The following is a 15,383-nucleotide window of genomic DNA, read 5'->3' as shown; positions in this document are numbered from 1 at the left end:
TCCCTCACTGAGGCAGAGTTGAAGGAGATTTTCTACTTCAAGCAGTTTTAGAGTTTCGGGGTCCCTTCTTCAGATACATGGATGTAAGAGTGAGAGAGAGAGAAAGAAAATATAATCAGTTCAGTGAAATTTTTTATTTGAGATATGATAGTGATGAGGTGCAAGAATTGAGGGTAAGAGACCCCCTAACAGCAGTGGGATCCCCTTGGCCAGTGACAGGTTTTGCAACAAGGTTTGTGGCAAAGAATGGGTTTACTTACCCTAAGAAAGCAGTATGCTAAGAAGACAGCTTTCTTAGCTGGCAAACTCCTGATTAGAAATTTAGCAAAGATGGGTTAACACTAAAAAGAAAATATCTTCATCAGAGGGCCAAGTCCAGAAGGGCATTTAGAAAAGCTTTTCTCCCTAGAGCAAAAGGGAACTTACTAAGGGAACATGAGGGAAAGCCGGAACCCTCCCTGAGAACTTCCAAAGTGCAACAAGTTGAGGACAGAATAAATTTAAAAACTAAAAGAAGGTGGGAAGTTTATTGCATAAATGTAATTTAGGGAAATAGGTTATTTCCAACTTTGCTAGAAAATTAAGAGGAAATTACAGCTAAGACTATTTGGCTATTTGTTTATGAACATTTTAAGAGTGTTAACTAAGTTATTTGAAGTTATTGTCATCATGTCAAACCTAAAATTGGAACAAGAGGAATGAGGTGAAAGCCTTATCTTTTTCCCCATTCAAACAACACAAACCATGGAAGCCAATAGTCGTCCCCGGCAACAGCAAGCTCAGCCCCTTCTCTGGGGTCTCTGTCAATTCTCCCTAATTTGCAAGCTTGACAGTTTTCTTTAAACTGAATGGGACTGATAAGATGAAGTATTTCTCAGTATTGAATCACATGATCTCTGTTCCCAGAGCTGGAATCCTTGGGGGGGAGGGGTGTCAGAGTGTCATATGATCTCTGGAGGGATGAACTTTGAACCTTGGGATACAGAAATTTAGTGAAATTGGAGGAAGTGATTTGACCTGTGGGAGGCAGCCAACATTGATGACCACTGGTCAAGGATAATGATTACATGATTACATCCTTTTAGTCTATCCAATGAGAAGGGCTTGGGTCTTTTACTTTTAAGTCCTGGACAAGGCTGAAGCTGGCCAGGTTCCAGGAGCACATGCGGGAGTTGGGATGGCTCCCAGGTGTATCTGGGCCTCTCTCGGCAGGGATTAAATAAATGCTTTCTCTTTGTACCTGATGATGTCTTTGATAAGTTAATTTGGGAAAGGGGGTCTTGCACCCATCCCACACAAAACCATCAGTGTAGTTAAGTCATCAGCCCTGAGAAATGAACTGGTTTGGGATATATAGTTCCCAAACAAAGAACGTGTTTACTAAAAATCTATAGTCTTATTTATTGCAACTTCATAAGAATAAAATAATCTTTCTAGTCCTAAACTATGATTAATAGGGTTTGCTGCTCGAGATAAAACCTTTTGGGACTATAACTGATTATTCTTTTCAGTTTTGAATTTGGATATGATTTTCTGATGGCTCATTAAGTCAATAACACCATTCAAGAGAAATGCCATAAGCTACTCAGAAGGATGCCCTTCAGAATTGTCTATCTGGACAAGAGCTGGGAGGACAACCTTGGCTTCTGCTCAAGGTCAAATCCTCCTGACTCAGTTTCCCAGTTTTGTGTGTTTGTTTCCCACTGTTATTATTTCTGAGTTGCCTATGAGATGGAATTGTTACTGCATAAATTGGTTGTTATTTGTGAAACAGAGCTAAGAATACTTTATCCTGTCATGTTTGTGCTCTCAGGCTGAAGCCTGAAGGGACTTGGTTTGATGTTATTATAATCATGTCCCTGCTTTTTCATCTTAATAGCCAATTTCTATAATCAGAGCAAGTGGTCTTTAAAAGCCATGAGCTGAGCATAATAAAGTATGTATGATCTTGCTGTATCTCAATCTGAAAATATGTAGTCATTATATCCTAAATAATTGATATTAAATAAGTATTTGGCTTAGTCATTTACCTGTTAACTAGATATATACCCATATAAAAGTACATTCCTAAATGGATACACTATCTATGAAACCTAACTATTATTTCATTGATTATTGAAACAAAATCTGAAATATCTTTAGTATGGTTTAGAAAAGAGAATTTTAGTGCAATCAGTTTTCTTAGAGGGATGTAACTTAATGGGATATTTTGTGTTACCTCAATGACAAAATTGATTTTTTTCAAGTTTGTTACTAGTGTGGAAATAACATCTGTTTGTATTATGTGCCCTATGGTACAGACATGGTTTTTATAAATGGCCTTCTAAGTCTTTTTACCCTCATGTTTCCATGCTAACTGTTATTCAACCTTTTCGTGAGCTTTTGTCTCTCCTAGGTTCCAGGCCATGAACTTTCAACTACTTATTCAACCTGAATAACACCAGCTTTAGGTAGCTGAGACTTAACACATTCTGGATGCTGTCACCATCATCTTCAAGATTCCCCTCCTCAGTCTGGATTCAGTTAGACAGGGCCAGCTCTCCACTCCTTGTAAACCTGAAGCAGCTCCAAAAGATGAGACCTTAATCCCTTTGCCCCAAATGAATATGGGTTTCGTTATCTTGGGGGGGGGGGGATGATGAGATATAGCTCCTAGGAAAAATGTAGCAAACCCTAAGGCTCTCTGGCCTTGGAAGCACCATAAACAATGTTGGCTGTCAGAGAACCATCTCTTGGTCAGTAAGCTATAGAATTCAGTGATGAGAACTGCTCCAAACTTTATTCAATACTCTTCAAGAAGCCATAGAATTCAGTAATGGGTGCAGCCCCATCCTACCATTGCTCAATTGTACCTATAAGCCATAAAATGAACATATCAATAACTCCAACCTGATTTTTGTTTCTCTTTCCTATAAAATTATCTTCTTGTTTCTGGCTTTTTGTTAAATTCCCTTGGAATTTAGCCTGCTTTAATTTGGCATTCCATTATTATAAACTTTGCCCTTTGATTTGGAAATGTGTCTAAGCTTCAAATTCTTTTGAGACACCTCACCATTTGGGGTTTGCTTTGAACCCCAACACTAATGTACACCCATCTTATCATTCCTCTTTGCCACAACCAACTGCTGCACATATATAGTTGATCCTATCCTCTCCCATTTTCTCCAGATTGCACAATTATCCATTCTTTGACTTAGATTTTTTAAACCTCTTCCTATGTATTTGTTTCTGTAGTGTTTTTCAAATATGTTTAAATCTCTCCCATTCTTAAAAACTTCATTAGACACTACTTTTCCCTCAAGTTATTGTCCTATATTTCTCCTCCCTTTGTCAATCTACCTGAAAAAAAAGCTGTCTATATGCCCATCTTCTCTCACTTCCTAAACTCTATAATCTTATTTTCTGACCAAATTTTCACTCAACTAAAACATTTTCCAAAAGATCTCCAAAGTTACTAATGATCTCAGTTGCCAAATCTGCTGATCTTATCTTAGTTCTCATTCTTTTTCAACTTTTTCTCTGCTTTGGAGACTGTTGAACACCTTTGTCTCTCTGGCTCTCTTTATTTTATCCTTGTTTCTTGCTTACCTGACAATTCCTTCTCAGCTACATTTACTGACTCATGTTGGATACCATATTCCCTATGAGTATCTTTTTCCAGGGCTCTGTCAAAAGACCCCTTTTTCTCTTCTCACTTTATTCTCTCTTTCAGTGACCTAATCAGCTTTCATGGGTTTTAATTATCATTTCTATGAAGATGATATGGATCTCTAATACACAGAGGATTTTCCATATCCCTATGTACAGCACCAATCTTTCCTCTGAGTCTCAGTCTTATATCACCAAACAAGTACTTATTGGATATTTCAAAACTGCATGTCTCAGAGAAATTTCAAAAATCAAACACATCTAAAATATAAAACTCATTTTTTCTCCTCCTTGCCAAAATCCATCCCTCCTTTAAAACTTTTCTATTTCCAGTAAAGGCATCACTATTCTTCCAATTTCCCAAGTACCAAAAAACTACCTAACTGCCTCAACTACCTTTTTTTCTCCCTTATTCTTCATATCCAGTTGATAAATATTTATTTTTTCTACTTCTACAGCAATTATTGCAATCTGACTTTCTTTTCTCTATTCACCAGTCCACTACCTTAATTTAGGTCTCATAAACTGGCCTCCCTGTCTCCTTACTCCAATCCATTCTACACACTGCCACCAAAGTGATTTTCCTAAAACACAGATCCATCCGATCATGTCCCTTCCTTGCTCATTAAATTCCATTACTTCCCAGATTACCTCTGAACTCCAATATAAACTCCTTTGCTTTTTAAGCCCTTTACAACCTTGCTTCAGACTCATTGTATTTTAATTCTTCTAAATATACTTCTAAAAATCTGTGATGCGACTGAACTGGTCTTTCTCCATTTTATACATAGCATTTCATCTCCCATTTCCATGCCTTTGAACAGGTTGTCCCAAATGCCTGAAATAAGCTTTCACCTTAGTTTCACCTCACAAAATCCTCTTTTTCTTCAAGACTAAACTCCAAAACTCTATCTTCTTCTTCATGAAACCTTTCCTAATCCCCACCACCAATTTGTAGCTGACTGCCTTCCAAAATACCTTCTTTTAAACTATATTTACTTATTCTGTCTATGCTTACATATGTACTTGTCTCTCCCCCTTTCCCCTAGAATGTACACAGAAGTATGTTTGTTGAGCATAATTATGATTTTATTTTTTGTACCTGTGTCCCTATTGCTTAGCACAGTGCCAGAAACATAATAAATGATTAATAAATGCTTGTTGATTAATATACAACTCCTTCCTTCCACAGGTACTGAAAAAAGGGCTAAAACCTATAACAAAGAGCATTATTGATGGTATTTTATAAGAGCTTATCCAAGGAATCAGCTTGATATGGAAAGTACCCTAGATTTAGAAACTGAAGCCCTAATCTAAATTTGAGTTTTAACTCTATAACTTATGTCCAATGTGAGAACCTGTTTAAGGAAGGAAATGAGCATTTAAAAATATTTCTATGTGCCAGGTATTGTACTGTGTGACGCAGAAATGGTAAGAGATCACCATTTAATAAAAAAGCTGGAGAGATCTCTAAAAGCAAACAAAGTTTATTATATGTTCTCACAATCCCACCCCTGAAGGATCTAAGGGAGGAAGTACCTCTTGGGGGCAATGTTAATACTTTAATCTCTAATGAAAATACCCCCTTCTACCACTGAACCTCATCCTCATTGGCTGAGGGGTCTTACATTCTAAACTCGGGAACTTCAAGAAATTGAACTTGACCAATAAGTATATAGTTGCCCATATCTGATTGAAATAGGGAGAAAATGATGTCATGGGAGTATAGCACCAAGGGAATTTAGGTTAATGTCCTTGAATCAATCCTTCAGGCCTACTCAAACTCTAAAGTAGATGAAGCCTTACTCGATTTTGAAAGATCTCACCTCATTTAGTTCAGTACTAAGTACTTTACAAATGTTATCTCATTTGATTTTAAAATAACCCTGAGATATAGGTGTTATTATCTTCTTTTTACAGATGAGGAAATTGAGTCAAACAGGTTAAATGACTTGCCCAGGGACACAAAGTTAATGTCTGAGATGGATTTAAACTCAAGTCTTCTTTTTTTTTTTTTTTAATAGGAAAAATAACTGTGTTTATTTTATGTTATTCATTTTCTTTTTTTTTTAATTTTATTTAGAATTTTTTTCCACAGTATATATGCATGAGTAATTTTTTTTAATAATATTATCCCTTGTATTCATTTTTCCAAATTATCCTCCCCTCCCTGTACTCCCTCCCCCCAAAGACAGGCAATCCCATACATTTTACATATGTTACAATATAACCCAGATACAATCTATGTGTGTAAATACCATTTTCTTGTTGCACATTAAGTATTAGATTCCAAAGGTATAAGTAACCTGGGTAGATAGACAGTAGTGCTAACAATTTACATTCACTTCCCAGTGTTCCTTCTCTGGGTGTAGTTATTTCTGTCTATCATTGATCAACTGGAAGTGAAACTCAAGTCTTCTTGACCCTAGCCCCAGGACTCTTCCACTGAACCACTTAGCTGGCACACCTCTGTTTTGTCCTTTGAAAAATGAGAGAATTAACCATTTTTACTTTTTTTGTTTTTTCCTTTTTTGTAGTTATCTTTTTTTCTGATTCTTCTTTGTTTAATTTGTTTAATATAATTGGACATGTATAACCTAAAAATTAAATTAATAAATAAAGAGTTGGATTGGGTTACCTCCAAGGTCTTTTCCATTTCTTAATCTATGATTTATACTCTGGTAGAAACCTCAGGCAAGTTCTGCAGCCAAGGAGGCCTTACAGATCACAATGATGGAAATACCACACAAAAATGGTGTTAAATACCCTTCTCTTGATGGGGATTGAGGTCCCTTTTAAGTTTCCTTTCTAATTGCCCAACCCATGGCTGACCTTGATTCACAAATCCTGGTCAAAGGCACCCTTTGAATATCCGGGCCCAGCCCCACTATCAGCTCAGCTTCCCCCAGCCCTCACCTGATCTGAGCTAACTGAAAAGACCGCCAAGAATTTAGGAGTACCGCCCATCATCTTCTAGGTATAAAAGAAATGAGCAGGAGTGCTCTTTTTGCAGGAGCCCTCCCAGCCAACACATGGTATCCTTCCACCCATGTAAGGGTTCCTGCCTGCCCAGTGGCCACTTCTGGCCCTGGCATCTTTCTAACTTAACTTTACTTCCAAATTTCTACAATAAACCTTTTATTTATTAATCTAGGTTTTCGGGCCTGTAAATTCATTTACAGGGGACACTGCGCCTCATGGGATTATCTATGCGCTGAGAAATGGGGTTCCCCCTTTCCTTTCCCTCATTACTCTGGTTTGTGTTATTTTCAAAGAAGTAGTGCAAGAAGTAACTTTAAGTAAAAGAAAACACAGTAGATTGGAAGTCACTCATCAATTTCTGCTTAGCATAAACAAGGCTTCTTTTCTTTTGATTAAATTAGATTTTTAAAATTCCAAAATCTAACTTCTCCCCCTCTCACTTTGCCTTTTTTCTTAACTGAAAAAGAAAGAAAAACAGCATCCTCAATAACATTGTAAGTAAAACAAATTACCTAATTTTTCCAGGTTATTTCATACTCCATATTGCAGGAAAATTGACCTATTTGCTAATACCTAAATTTGATTTGTTATTTCTCATCTCTGCACTTTAGGAAGGTCAAACTTTACTTCATGCCTGGATCTTCCTTCTTACTTCTACCTCTTAGAATTCTAGTTTCCTTCAAGAATTAGATTGACACGGGTGAACTCTGTAAAAATTATATAAAATAATCACTGAAACTATGTCCCCTTTGATCTGCAAAGAAAGAAAGATTGGGGTCTCCCAGGCCCCAGAGAGTCTGGAAACAAGGCAAGTCCTATAGAGATAAGCAGTATCATTCAAGGGCAAATCACCCCCCATTGATCTTTTGGGGAGTCACATCCTCATTCAGGAAACTCTAAAACCTTCAATGTGATTTTCATTCAATTGGGAGATCTTGGTCTGAGAATCAGTTCAAACTGCCCAAGATTTGCTCAAAAAATAGGTTTTTGCCAACTCATTCTTTGCAAATTTCTTCATTAAGAAATCTGCCCACTAAGGGAAAGCCCCTTAGTGAAAAACAAAACTTCCTTTTTTTGTCACAGACTTTAGGGTTTTGGAATTGTTTGGCTTTTGAACCTGTAGATGTCTCGGAGCAGAGGGGATTATGCAGCAGAGAAGCTTTCATATTTTCTTTTGTGAATGTTTTTTCTTTCTCTCTTTCATGCCTCTCTCCTACTTCAGAATAATATCTATGTATGAATGTATGTTATCGTACATGCTTAGTGCTAAATATATAAATATAAATTTTAAACAGTCTTTGTCCTTCAGAAGCTTACATTTTATCTTCTATGCTTAGCACAATGTCTTGCAAATAGTAGTAGTAGTTTAATAAATTCACATTAGCTTGGAGTTCTTCCATTTACTAGCTGTATATCTCTGGATAATTCCCTTCTATCTACCTCACAGTTTCTTTTTTTGGGGGGGAAGACTGGGAAGTTTAGAGCTCTCTTATAGGAGATTAACTCCCCTAATTGCTCACCTTCTTCAAGCCCAGGCAATACCTAACCTTCCCCTTATTTTTCTTCCTTCAGGTTCTAAAACTTGCTATTTCACTCTTCCTGCTCTATTCTTCATATCTAGGGACAAGACTCTTCAATTCCTGTTTCTGAGCACAGTGATTTCCATACAGTGCTTAATAAATGGTTCATTCATTCGTTCTTTAGCACCACTTCAACTAAATATAAGCTAGGTCTTTGTCTTCCTTCCCAGAAGAACCAGAAATTCCAGATGGTTTTTGAAAGTGAAAAGAAGGCCTGCTAAGGTGAATGAAGTATTCTGGGCAATAATGCATGAAAAATTGTTTAGCATTTAAAAAACTCTTTTTTTGGCGGGGAGGAAGGAAGATTCTTGTCAGTAACTTTCATTTGCCTCAATCTTTATAGGATTTGAAGAATAAACTGGTATCTTTGGGTTAGTTATCTTTTTTTCTACCTTCCTTAGGACAGTTCATTCTGTCATTCTGATTTTTGTGGAATTTTATTGCTTTCCTCTGACTATAAGCAAATCAATAGGCATTCATTAGGAATGTATGTGCCAGGCAGCATGCTAGATGCTAGAGATATCAAAGTGAGATTCTTCTCTGAAGGAGTTTATATTCTACTAGAAATACCATACCATTCACAGACATGTAGATATAGGATGTGTAAAATAAATACAAACAGATGGTGAGGGCTTACAGTTAGAGAATTCAGGAAAGGATCCTTGAATAATGCTTTATTGTTTTTGATTTAGTTTGTTAGCCCCTTGAGGATAAGCACTATATAGAATCTATTCACATTAAAAACTGTATATGCTTATTTTAGCACAATATGCAAATTGATACTTAGGATCATAGTGATAAGGTATATACCTAATGATGAGGTATAACCAAATGATATCTAAATAAAATTAGGATTAATTGTGGTCTAGTGGCAGGTTTGGGGTACAGGGAGTCAAATGGAACTCCCCTGCAACGCCTTGGGATTCGGCGCAAGGATACAAAGTTGAATGAGATCTAGCGGTGGCGAGAGTCTCCTGTAAATGAATTTACAGGCCCGAAAACCTAGACTGATAAAAAAAGGTTTATTTTAGGGTTTGGAAGTAAGGTTAAAGTCTGGTTAGTAAAAGGCATTAGATAGAGGAAGAAATACACCAAAAGCAGAGGGACAGAGAGTCTGTGATGCAAAGCATGGTTGCCTGCATGTTTCAACTCTCTGACAAGAGATGATTCTAGCTTGGCTCTTTTATTTGCTTGAAGGGGCATATGGATGGAGCCCAGATTGATTCCTCGAGGTCCAGGACCACCAGGTGGGGGTTGGGGTACCTGAGCAGATTAGAATGGGGGCTGGGTACAGCCCAAACTGGCTCAGATCTGGATCTCTCCCCTTGAAATATAAAGGGGTCCTTTGGGTTTTTTTTATTTTATTTTTTTAAATTTTATAATTATAACATTTTTTTGACAGTACATATGCATAGGTAATTTTTTACAACATTATCCCTTATACTCCCTTCTGTTGCGAATTTTTCCCCTCCTTCCTTCCACCCCCTCCCCTAGATGGTAGGCATTCCCATACATATTAAATATGTTATAGTATATCCTAGGTACAATATATATGTGCAGAACCAAATTTTGTTGTTGTTGCAAAGGAAGAATTGGATTCAGAAGGTAAAAATAACCTGGGGAGAAAAACAAAAAAAATGCTAACAGTTTACACTCATTTCCCAGTGTTCCTTCTTGGGTGTAGATGATTCTGTCTATCATTGTTCAATTGGAATTGGATTAGCTCTTCTCTATGTTGAAGATATCCACTTCCATCAGAATACATCCTCATATAGTATTGTTGTTGAAGTGTACAATGATCTCCTGGTTCTAATCATTTCACTCAGCATCAGTTGATGTAAATCTCTCCAAGCCTCTCTGTATTCATCCTGTTAGTCATTTCTTACAGAACAATAATATTCCATAACATTCATATACCATAATTTGTCCAACCATTCTCCAATTGATGGACATCCATTCATCTTCCAGTTTCTAGCCACTACAAAAAGGGCTGCCACAAACATTTTGGCACATACAGGTCCCTTTCCCTTCTTTAGTATTTACTTGGGATATAATCCAAGTAGTAGCACTGTTGGGTCAAAGGGTATGCAGAGTTTTGATAATTTTTTGGGCATACTTCTAGATTGCTCTCCAGAATGGTTGGATTCTTTCACAGCTCCACCAACAATGCATCAGTGTCCCAGACAAAAGGGTGGTTTTGACCAGATTTTGTAAATCAAAGGCCAGTCCCAAAGGAAGTTGAAGATCAGAATAAGGAATCTTAAAGGGGGCTATGCCCGCATTAATAGGACTCTAGGTCTAAAGATAGAGGGGATCCTAGTGACCAATCAATCCAAACTCATTTTATTTTTCCCCCCGCACACATAAAATATTTTATTTTTTGATAGGTGTACCTTAAAAGAAACCTTTTTTAAGCTTTCAATATTTACTTTAATAAAATTTTGATTTCCATTTTTTGATAGGCATTTCTAAAAACAGGTACCTAACAGATGAAATATATAGAACATTTGGAGTGCTATTTTCTCTGTTCTGGCAGAGATAATTCTACTTCCATTTTTTACTAAAGTTGACCTTTGTAGTCCATACAAGGAGGAAGCATCAAATGTGGAATTTGAACTCAGGTTCTTTGAGTATCAATTCCCTTTTCTTTATACCATTCTGAATCTCTAACACATGTATTTTTATGATCCTAGAATTGGTGGAGAGAACTAAACAACTCTTCTTTTCTCCTCCCCCCGCCACAGGTACCTTCTCTCCCCAAACAAACTCTGCTTATTCTAGATTACAGGTGCCATAGAGATCAGGATTATAAGTAGTGAGTGAAAGGGAATGGAATCTGTACCAAGGCATAAGTTCCTGAAACAGAAAAAAATTGGTCTTGCTTTTCTATAATAATGCTTAATTAAATTCATCTGTCATTTCTCTCTCTCAGCCTTCCTTATTTTACTTTTTTATATAACAGCCTTATAAAATAATGGCTCCTTCCTAGTGTAGCTAGATGGGACTTCAGAGGGTCATTTAGTCAATCCAATATGGCCTCTTTTGGCTCTGCCATGCCTGAGAAGTATTCGTCTAAGGTTTTCCCTCTCACGTAGAATTAGCAAATCTTAGGGTCCAAAGGTGGCCTCATATGTCACCCAGTCCAAATTTTACATGAACTATAATTTCTTGACTAAGGGTGACTCATTTCTTTGTACCATAACTCATTCTATCTTTGGGTCTCTAATTATTAGAAAAATTTTCCTTCTATTGATGTTAGGTTAGTCAATAAACATTTGTCAAGTTTCTACTATCTGTCAGATACTGTGCTAGCTGCTGGGGATACAAAAAAAGAGTAATAGATAATCCTTGCTGTTAATGGAGAAAACATACAAACAGCTATATACTATCAGGCTAGACATAGGATAAATTGGAGATAGTTAACAGAGGGAGAGGCATTAGAATTAAGGGAGTAAAAGACTTCCTATAGAACTGGGGCAAGCATGCCATCATGAAATTGAGGTACAATATTGATGAACCTCACTGAGAACTAAATGGTAGGGCTAGAAGAAGGTTAGAAAAGCCAGGAAGTTGAGATGAGGAGATAGAACCTTTTGGGTGTAGAGGATAGAGAAAAGTGGCCCTTCTTACTGAATTGTACAATGTTTGGAAGGGTATAATATGTCTGAAAATTGAAAGGTAGGAGAAGGCAGATTATGAAGGGGTTTGCACATAATGATTTTATTATATTTGATCCTGGGGGTGATATAGAACCATTGATTTTTTTTTTAATTTATTTTTTTAATTTTATAATTATAAAATTTTTTTGACAGTATATATGCATGAGTAATTTTTTTTTATAACATTATCCCTTGTGTTCATTTTTCCAAATTTTCCCCTCTCTCCCTCTACTCCCTCCCTTAGATGACAGGCAATCCCATACATTTTACATGTGTTACAGTATAACCTAGATACAATATATGTGTGTAAATCCAATTTTCTTGTTGCACGTTAAGTATTAAATTCTGAAGGTATAAGTAACCTGGGTAGATAGACAGTAGTGCTAACAATTTACATTCACTTCCCAGTGTTCCTTCTCTGGGTGTAGTTGTTTCTGTCCATCATTGATCAACTGGAAGTGAGTTGGATCTTCTTTATGTTGAAGATATCCACTTCCATCAGAATACATCTTCATACAGCAGTGTTGTTGAAGGGTACAGCGATCTTCTGAACCATTGAATTAAAAAAAAATTATTTTTCCAAATACATGCAAAGATTGTTTTCAACACTGACCTTTGTGAAACTTTGTTTTCCAAATTTTTCTCTCCCTTCCTCCTTCCCCTAGTCCCATCCTCTCTTCTAAACAGCAAGCGTATAGGTTAAATATGTGCAATTCTTTAAACATCTTTCCATATTTGTCATGCTGTACAAGAAAAATCAGATCAAAAGGGGGGAAATTGAGAAAAAACTAAAATATCATCAAAACAGTAAAAATATTATGCTTTGATCCACATTCACTCTTCATAGTTCTCTCTCTGAATGTGGATGGCGCTTCCCATCACAATCTTATTGGAATTGTCTTGAATCTCCTCATAGTTGAAAGAGTCAAGTCTATCACATAATCTTCTTGTTATTGTATGCAATGTTTTCTTGTTCTGCTCACTTCACTTAGCATCAGTTCATGTCTTTCCAAGCTTTTCTGAAATCATTCTGCTTCATTTCTTATAGAACAGTAATATTCCATTACATTAAAATACTATAATTTATTCAGCCATTCCCCAACTGATGGACAGTCACCCAGTTGCCAGTTCCTTGACACTACTAAAAAGGGCTGCTACAAATATTTTGCACATGGGGGCCTTTCCCTCTTTTATGATTTTTTTGGGGGATGCAGATCCAGTAAATACAGTGCTGGATCAAAGGATATGCACAGCTTTATTGCCCTTTGGGCATAATTCCAAATTAAGAGCCATTCAATTTTATTGACATAGACGTGTGAATAAGATTACATTGAAAGCTAAAGAGGATGAACTAGGGTGGGGAGAGACTGAGAAGGCAAACCAACTAGCAGGCTATGGCAATGATTGTGGGCAGACTCAGTTTGTTGGTGATATCAAGTGGTGGTGAAGAAGGTGCTATACTAGGCAGAGATGGGTCTATAGGTTTCTCTTTCTCTCTCTCTCCAAAGTGCTAAGGATGGGTCTGCGGTGAAAGAATTCACCTACTCAAAGCTGTGATAAGAAAGGCTTTATTGATTGGGAAAGAACACCAAGATATCTTGGTGGGCAATATCTGCTTCCAGAGAGAAGCCATATTGCAAGAAGCATAGCTTGAGAACTTTATTTTATACAAAACAGGATAAGAGAACAGGATTTGTATCTGATAAGACTTTTCTGCTTCCAGAGGATATGGAGAAGTTTGTATATCAAAGGAATTTCTCCAGAGACTGTAAGTCTTTTGAAGTTTGTATAAGAAAGGAATTTTTCTCCAGAAGATGTAAGGTTTTGTTGGTCATTTACATACTGGGCTGTCTGCTTTTCTCCCTCATCAGTGTCAGTGTCAGAAGAATGGGTGTATTTGTGAGATGTTACAAAGAAAATTGGCAAAAAGTCTTGATAAAAGATTGGATATGGGGAGTGGGAGTAATGAGTCAAGGATGACACACACCTAGATTGTTGTAAGCCTTAGTGGAAGGATGTTGGTAGCCTCTCTGGAGTGATTTTTTAAAGTCCCACTGACAAGATAGATCCCCAGAATGGGATTACTACTCTCCTCTTTGTACTAGGAGAACCCCTAAGGGGGGGGGTGAGAGGATTTTCTTTCATTCTTTCCAATGCTATGTTTATGAGCCCTCCTACCCAAGTTCTTCCTCCCATGATTATCAATTAATGTAATTTAATTACTAAGACTTAATTATCTTTTAGAATGGTTATATACTATAGTAGTATAACAAAGCATTTCCCCAAAAGTTGGTAGCATACTCTCCTACAAGAATATACAGAGTCCAGGGAAAAGTGAACTCAGCAAGGCTTATTCTCCCCACTTAAAAGCACATATGACAAAGAAAAGGGGTAACACAGCTTCTCCAAGTTCTTTTAACAGAGTCCTCACATTGTTACCCTTCAGTGTGGTGTAGATTTTTTGCTAGCCTCCTTGTAGAGCCTTAAATCTTCACTTTCTGATGCCAAAATGTTCCAGAAATGTTGATGGGAAGACAACAATATCAGGTTCTCATCCTTTTTTAAGCAAATCCTTCTATTTCCCTCTGCAGATACCTCCCAATCTCTCCCTTTTTTATGATCCTGGTCACCCTTCTTGATGCATTCCAGTTTGTTAATGTCCTTTTAAACCAGTTCCAGAATCACACACAACACTCTAGTTTAATCTATGACCACCACAGCAGTTTAAAATGACACTATCATTCTTCTCAATCTGCAATGGCCTTTATTATTTAAAAATTTTAGTTATTTTTTTAGAGCACTGTAGTTCTATAATCCCCCCTTTCCAAGTTTTCCTCCATGTATTGAAAAAGCGAGTAATATGACATGCAAACCATATTATGTTGCTAAATAAATAAATAACACAACACTTTTTCATTGAAAAACAAAAAGCTTTTTGTTAAAGGCAAAAATTTGTACAGAAAGTTTAAAAAGTATGCTTTAATCTGTGATAAAAGTTCATCAGTTATCTGTTTTGGTGGTGGCTAGCATTTTTTGCTATGTGTCTTTTGAAACTGTTTTGAATCATTTTATTGATCAGAGTAGCTAAATCTTTCCCAATTGGTCAACTTTGTTATGATATTGCTGTTACTGTATACAATGTTCTCTTGTTCACTTTGTATCAATTTGTATCTTTCCAGGTTTTTCTGAAAACCAGGCTTTTCTACTTTGTCCTTTCTTATAACACAATATTTCATCACAATCAACCATTCTGTAGTTCATGAGCATCCACTCAATTTCCAATTTTTTTGTCTTGAAAAAAAGCACTGCTATAAATATTTTTTGGTACATATAGATCCTTTTGTTGTGCCACAGTTCTCATATTATCCTGACTCAGTTTCCCTAATTATCCTGACTCAGTTTCCCTCAATTGTCCTGCCTCAGTTTATAATTGTTCTGCTCAATTCTGTAAAACCACACCTCCATCTTAAATCAGAATATTTGATAAGGATAAAATATATTTTAGAATATCAGA

This window comes from Sminthopsis crassicaudata, chromosome 1 (assembly GCF_048593235.1).
Source record: "Sminthopsis crassicaudata isolate SCR6 chromosome 1, ASM4859323v1, whole genome shotgun sequence".
NCBI lineage: Eukaryota > Metazoa > Chordata > Mammalia > Dasyuromorphia > Dasyuridae > Sminthopsis > Sminthopsis crassicaudata.
The sequence above is the reverse complement of the archived record's forward strand: the minus strand, read 5'-3'. Positions refer to the sequence as shown.